This window comes from Sinocyclocheilus rhinocerous, unplaced genomic scaffold (assembly GCF_001515625.1).
Source record: "Sinocyclocheilus rhinocerous isolate Xijiao unplaced genomic scaffold, SAMN03320098_v1.1 scaffold852, whole genome shotgun sequence".
In the NCBI taxonomy this organism is placed as follows: domain Eukaryota; kingdom Metazoa; phylum Chordata; class Actinopteri; order Cypriniformes; family Cyprinidae; genus Sinocyclocheilus; species Sinocyclocheilus rhinocerous.
Window position 1 is genome coordinate 249,928 of NW_015626422.1, and position 7,763 is coordinate 257,690.

Genomic DNA, 7,763 nt, shown 5'->3' on the forward strand with positions numbered 1-7,763 from the left:
AGGGGGTGGTGGAGGAGGAGGATGATGCCCGGGCGTAGGACCAGGAGTAGCCACTCTAGCTTGCCCTTGATCCCAAACGTTCCTGACCCCTCCTGCGGCCAGGCCATAATGCGAGCCTGATCTGCTCAGCATGTGCTGGTTTCCTTTATAAAATCCCTGCAGATCTTCAGGTGGCTGGGCTGATAGAGCGATATCAAAAGGGTAGTAATCCGGAGGAGGAACGGTGCCGCGGACAGCCATGAAGTTCCCGCAGAGGTTTCTGTTAGTTTCAATGGAAGCAACCCATTAGCCGTCTTTAGCGAGTCTTAACCGAACCTTACCGTGGCTTCCAAAGAGTTTGAGTGCAAACGCTCGACACAGTACAGACTGAAAGCCTAATGTTTAGTGAATGCATGCATGGGTGAGGAAAGAAGAGAGGACGGTTGTGAGGAGGGGAAAAAGCAGGTGTTTGATTTCACTTCTTATGTTTCCCTGCGAAGGTGTGCGAGGGAGGTAACATTTCATCTGTTCTCTAACCGACATTTCTTTTTTGCATCACTTGAGGTCATGCTATCATGTGACTGGGCAGGTAAACCCTAAATTATTCAGCATTGGAAACATAAGCAAGTCAGACAGAAGAAGAATAGGACAACACAACAGCTCAGTAACACAAACGTACCAACTGAACAGCAAGGAAACACACTTTACATCTATACACGAGCCGGATTCTGGATGCTCTCAGGCATCGAGATTTTATTTGGAGAAAAATAATGGGGGAAAGATGTAAAAAAAGAGAGAAAACAGAAGGACGACGCATTGGCAATGGGCTCATGCTAATCCAAAGGGGTTTATCCTTCCCTACTGGCCCCACAACAGCAACAAGAGATTAGTCCAAATAAAACCAACTTAATACCACTGTCCCCTAAGACAAACACTCAAACTGTAATCTCATCCTGTCTACAGAACATGAAGGGACCGTTTTTTGTCCAGTGACGGCAATATAAAGAAACCAATACAGCTCTATAGCGCGATTGGGTGGCAAGTCGCCATACTTGCACGGTGTTAGGATGCAGTCAACCGGTGTTAATCCTCACACACAGATCAGGGCAGAATGCGTTAATGCTGAACACACTTACTCAAAATGATGTCCAACATGGACAGTTTGGGCTATTTGGTCTATATTCATGCTACACATTTGTTAGTCTAGGGTTCATTTAATTCAAGTGGTGCAATGTAGGTGGCTTCACATTGTATTTTTGTAACAATGACCTTTATGCATTGGTATAGCAAAAGCACAAGAAGTTTTATTTTACTATAACCCATCTCCGTTTGGGTTATACAGATGTTTAAGGAAACCTCAAATTAAAAATGCACCAAATTATTGCACCACTTGAGATGGGCTGACCCTTTATCTACATAAGATTTGTGTAGGAAGAAATGCATTTTAAGCTGTAAAAAAAATTGTGATAAACTTGCACATTCTACATGTCGCTTAGCAATCATAGAGTATGTACAGTAACTAGAGAACTATATTACTTTATTCCAATTATTATTAAGAAATACAACTATTTATTGAAAATGTGTCTTTTTTCATCACAATTTGTGTCTTATCTTCCTAAGGGTTCTTCTAAGGCACAATGCGAAGTGTAAAATAACTTTATGCTTTCAGCAGTGTCATGATAAATAGTTCACAGTCCTTTCAGAGTCCAGAAATATCAGCAAGAACGGCCCAACAAACATGAACATATCTGACAGCAGCTCCCTGAAAATAGAGCTGATCCTTCTTTAAAGGCAAACCCTCAAAATAAACCCAGCGGACCAAAAACACGTCTCCAGTGACTGTCCGAATGCTTAGAGAGTGGAACGATATTACCACAATCACAGTACCACAGGACCTTTCTGCAAAACAAGAATATTATACAAACATTATATAAACGGATGTGGATGATATTAAACCTTCCAAAATATGCATGCACTTTTTATTCCTAGAATCAGAATTCCTCATTTTTAGTAAACAGCATTTACTAAGAATTTTTTTAAGCAATCACATGATGAACAATAAAATCACCAAGAAACCCCTTAGAAATACACTGACGGAGGGGGATGTCTAGAGACTAGTGGTCCTTGTGTTACTTTAGTTCAAATTAAGAAAAGTCGATCTCTCGTACTCGATTTGTACAATGTGATTCTTATGGAAATGTATGATTTTTAGAAAAGAAATAAGCATGAAGAAAAGTCCACCCATAAAACTAATTATCAATGGACTGTGAGCAGAATTACCCACCAATTCACCAAAACTTTAAAAAGTTACGAATTGCCATGACATACGGCGCATGTTCTAAGAAATGTTTTTTGTAATAAACCTTTAAATAATGTTAGAATCACGACAAGAAAACTGGACATTTTAATGTTCTTAGAATATTAAACAAAATTTAAACAAAGTTATATTTTGGGTTAAATAAAGTCAGTAGAACGTTGAAATGTTTTTATAAAGCGGAGAGTTCCGGTGCTTGATTCTGATTGGCTGAGCCGCGTTCGAAGCTGTTGTAAATGACTCTACAAAGTAACATACACCTTTGTTTACGTTTGTGTGTTGCTCGGCAACCACTTTGTAGCAACCACAACTGTTTCTGAGGAGCTACATTGTTTGGTGGAAGAATACTGTTTTTATTAATATCATTACACTTTATTTACTCTGTTTTATTTTGTGAAACCTTACTACGTATATGGAATAACCGTTTTATAAAAGCAATAAGCCCCGAGAAGGCCAAAATTCACTGTAAACCACGGCTTCTTGGGGCTTATTGCTTTATTGTAATGTTTACATAACATTATAAACAAAACAAGAAAACTGGACATTTCAACGTTTTAGAAACATTTCAAAACAATGTTCCCACAATGTTTTTCTAACCTAAATTTGTTACCTGGGCACCTAGCAACCACTGAGAACACCTTAGTAACCACCTAACAATGTCCTAGCAACCACCAACATCATCCAACAAGCTACTGGTCAACAAAACTGTTATTCTAAAGACCTGTTCACACCAAGAACGATAACTATAAAGATAACTATACTAGCGCGTCTGATATCGTCGGTTTATTCCAAGCGCACGCTCGTCTGCCGCTTTAAATCGTCCAGCTCGTCATAGCAGGATGGATTCTGATTGGCTGTCAATGTTTTTATCGTTCATCAGCTGAAAAAAAAATCGTTCTGAAAGTGATTCCAACGATATCGTTTCTCTGTGCCTTTATCGTTATAGCTGTGGTGTGGACTCTGCTATTCTTTAATACTGAGAACGATTTTTAGAACTATATCTTTATCGTTATCTTTACAGTTATCGTGAACAGGCCTTAACTTAATAAACTGCAATCAGGACAAGTTTGTTGCATATTCAGAACGATCACTGTCACTGCAAGCGTATATATGTGACTCTGCAGCACAAAAGCAGTCTTAAGTCGCTGGGGTATATTTGTAGCAATAGCCAACAATACATTGCACGGGTCAAAATTATAGATTTTTTTTTATGCCAAAAATCATTAGGATATTAAGCATCTCAATTTCGAAAAATTTACCCTTATGACTGTTTTTGTGCTCCAGGGTCACATATATTAAAGTTTAAACCACCACTGAGCAATTTAACGCTCTAACAAGAGCCTGGAGAGGAAAACACATGTTAGTAATTGACAGCTGCAGAGGAACGCCTCCTGTAACTACAGCAGCATGTGAGTGTGCTCTTCTGTCCTCATCGCCTGCCGTTCGATCCCTCCTCACACACGAGCTGAAGCCAGATGGAGCAACAGACGGGAACGGCAAAGACACCACGAGACCAGAGGAGACTAAAACACACTTCAGCTAGACCCTCAGGCCTGTAATAACGGGGCCACGCTGAGGTTTTCTCTCTAAACCCATCCGAGCGCAACAGACGTGCCAGATCGGCATTTTCCCTGCAGCGCATCGCTCCCTGTCGTTCCTCTGATTAAACTATCTGTACTCCATCTCTAGACCGCAGGCAGGCTGGATTATGCAAAATACATCTCGACCGGTGTAATGATTTAATCACGAGAGTCATCCAGCCCAAGGCTTTACACAGACACCACCAGATCTCATTTTTGTTTGTGCCATGTTTCATGTAATACACTGATCACAGCGACTCCAGGAGGAATAGATTTCATACCAGAATGGAAACAGAGGTGAATGTGAGTTTGCAGTGGATTGTGGGAGATTGACTTTTGACTGTTAAAATTAACCCACCGAAAGGTTCAAGCAAGTCATTTGATAAATGTTTTTCTTTGGGTAACAGAGTTAATGCAATTATCTGTTAAACAACTAAAACTAATAAACAGGGTTGTGCACTGTTCAGAATTAAATGCTGAATATGAATTGAATAGAATTCAAAATTGCAGTTCAAATTTACATGCAAGGATGTAAAGTTACAATGAGTTGAAATGACAAGAAATCCTGTAAAAACTTTCATTTTTAACTATATAAAAGCAAAGTAAAGACAAACTCGGCTCGAAAAAAAAAAACATTTAAAAAGCCTTTGAAGTACAATAGAATTACAGATATATGAATACAATTCAGTAATTCCTCTTCCTGTCATTCTGATTCAAACTCCAATCAGGGTTATTACTAAAACAAAAACTATTAAAAAAACATGTTTATTAATTAAAATAAAGGTTATAAATATTATATACATATATATATATATATATATATATATATATATATATTAGATAAAAAGAAGAAAAAGCATCCTGTACACTACAGCTTGCATATAAAAATATATATAAAATACATATATATATATATATAAACACTTCTACCATGAAAAATTAAAATCATAAACCTTTTTTAAAATAAATCAAACCTCAATAAGAATATTTAAAGAAATAAAAATAAAAATGATGCATTTCTCAAAACTGTGTAGGGAAAAATGTTACAAAAAAAAAACAAAAACATATATATATATAACAAAATATAAACATAAAAGCTATTTCAAAATATTAATAAATAGTATATAGTAAATAGTGTTGAAATAACACTGATTCCAATACAAGTTCCTGTGTGTTGTGATTGACTCAATTCAAATTCACACTCATGAATATAAAGAGAGCCTGTTCTTAAATTATGAATTTTGCACAACCCTGCTAAAAATTTAAAAATAAAATATAGTAAATAAATAACCAAGTGTGCACAAGTTGCAGTGCAGTGTTTAAGTCCACTCCACAGAATTCCGCATTTTCTCCAAAACCGTGTGAAAAGATTCAGTCTGGGCCTGAAAATGAAACAGATTGAGATTCTGAGCAGAATAAAAGAGTCTCACCTTCACAGATTCTGTCGAGTCGTTGTCTCTTGACTTTGTGTTTGTCGGGCAGAGCCATGCTGACACACACACACACACACACACACACTCACACACACACACACGCGTCTGTCTCTCTGACGTGTGCCGCAGCGTTTAACACACTGATGATCTGTCCAACCGGGGCATCACCCCTCAGAACACCTGCATTAAACACACAAAAACACACTATTAGAGCCAGGAAACATGTTACACAGCATGCACAGCGTTCACAAACACTCTGTTATTCTTTAGCGTGCAAGTGACTTCTTTAGACTGAGAGAGTCAAACAAGCACAAATGCACATTTTACGAGTGTTCTTCTGAATGCACAAACACTTCTCATATTAAAATGAACACAAGTGCATTTAATGCGACAGCATCTTGAGTGTAATGACACACAGTGACCTGCAGAGGACAGTGAGACTCACATGAGGAGATCTGAGAGTCCACTCAAAGAGGTCAAACACACACACACACACACAGAGACACACGCACACTCACACACACACTGACACACACACACACACACACACACCCACACACACACGCGCGCGCGCGCACGCACACACACACACACACTCTCTCTCTCTCACACATACACACAGAGAGACACAGAGAAATAGCTTCTGGGTTTGTGGACTGTGAGACGTGCCACAAATCACTGATATTCTTTAAGACGTGTGAGGAACGAGGATTTTCAGGAGCAAACACATTCGTTTAGAGAGAGAGTGTGTGTGTGTGTGTGTGTGTGTCAGTGGAATCGTTGATGTGTGTGAATAATTTAAAAGGTCAAACCACCTGCAGACTGAAATCCTCTTTAGAGGCTGGGAGGGAACGCATCATTCACATCCAGAGGAGGAAGAAAGAGAAGTGATTATTGTGATCAACATCTGACCTTCAGACACATCATCACTGGCATGTGATGTCAGCAAAACGGTGCGATTCGTTTTTTAATCAGTTAATTTGATCTGCTAAACTTTCCAGAAATTATATTCTCACACTTCAGTCCCATAGTAACTGGCTGATGTTTCCTAATTCCTACTCCCTTAATGTTAACATTAATACTCATTAAATATTGGTTTTGCAGTGGCTGAAAATAAAATAAAAAATAAACAAAATTAAATTAAATTAAATAATGAAAAATAAAATAATGAAAAATAAAATAAAATACTAAAAACATTTTATTATTTGTATCTCGTTCAGTTTTGGTGAGCCTTGAAAAACATCACACATTACATCCAGAGACGTAACGCACATCTGTGTCTGAAATCCCTGAAGGAATAAATAGGCTATTTAGTCTATGAACGTGGAGGAAAAAGTGCCGCTGCTCCGATCTGATCTGCAATAGCAGGAGGATCCTTCAAATTAATACACAAACATCTGATATGGGCCCCCGGTCAACATATTTTATTTAACAGTAAACTCAATAAAATTCATGTAGGCTAATGGCCAGAACACGTCTCAATTCAAACACTGGCCTACATAAGCATCTCTAATTGTAGAAAATAAATCATACAAGCAAAGTTCATGTCTTGCAGTAAGAAAATGAACAGTAAAAGAACTAGGAGAAAAACACACATTAAAGGAATAACTGTATACTTTAGGTTATATACGCTACATTTTGAGATAAACGAACTGTCTATACATCTTAACGTACCAACTTTCAACTGACTACCACAAGCAAACAAGCAAAAACTCTCTGCGCTCTCCGTGCGTTTTGGTGCGCAAAGTCTTTCACTGCAGCTTTAATACTCAGAAGAGCTAAACTGGACAGTCTTTCTTGTGACATTGTGCTCCGGAGAAATGTCTTGATCACTTTCAATTTCGAGAACGAATGACAGCAATTGCATGGCAAAGTCTGGTGACAAGTCGTCAGAGTACTGAACCGCTAAAGCGTTTGCCATTTAAAACAGGTCGTTGTCAGAGAAGCGGAGCAGCGCACAAAAACATGCATCATCAAAGTGTGGCTTTACTGAATTTGCTCTTTTAATGTGAAAAAAAAAATAAATAAAAAAAATAATGAAAAATAAAATAATAAAAAAATTAATTAAAAATTAAATTAAAAATTAAATTAAATAAAATAATGAAAAATTTATTAAATAAAAAAACAAAATAAATAAAATAATAAATAAAAAATAAAATATAATAAAAAACAAAATTAAATTAAATTAAATAATGAAAAATTAAATAAAATAATAAAAAAAATATATATAATAATAATAATAAAATGAAAATATGGGTGCGATGGGTAAATGAGTATCCATAGTAGTTTATCTCTAACAACACCATAAACCAGCAGCTGTGTGAGTTAAACCACCACAAACCCACCGACTCAACCCATGATGCATCTTAACCCCGTCAGCGTCTGTAAATGCTTTGAAAGAGCTGTAAAACACAACACTGACCGTAAAAAACATAGAACGATGAAGAAAATGCAGTG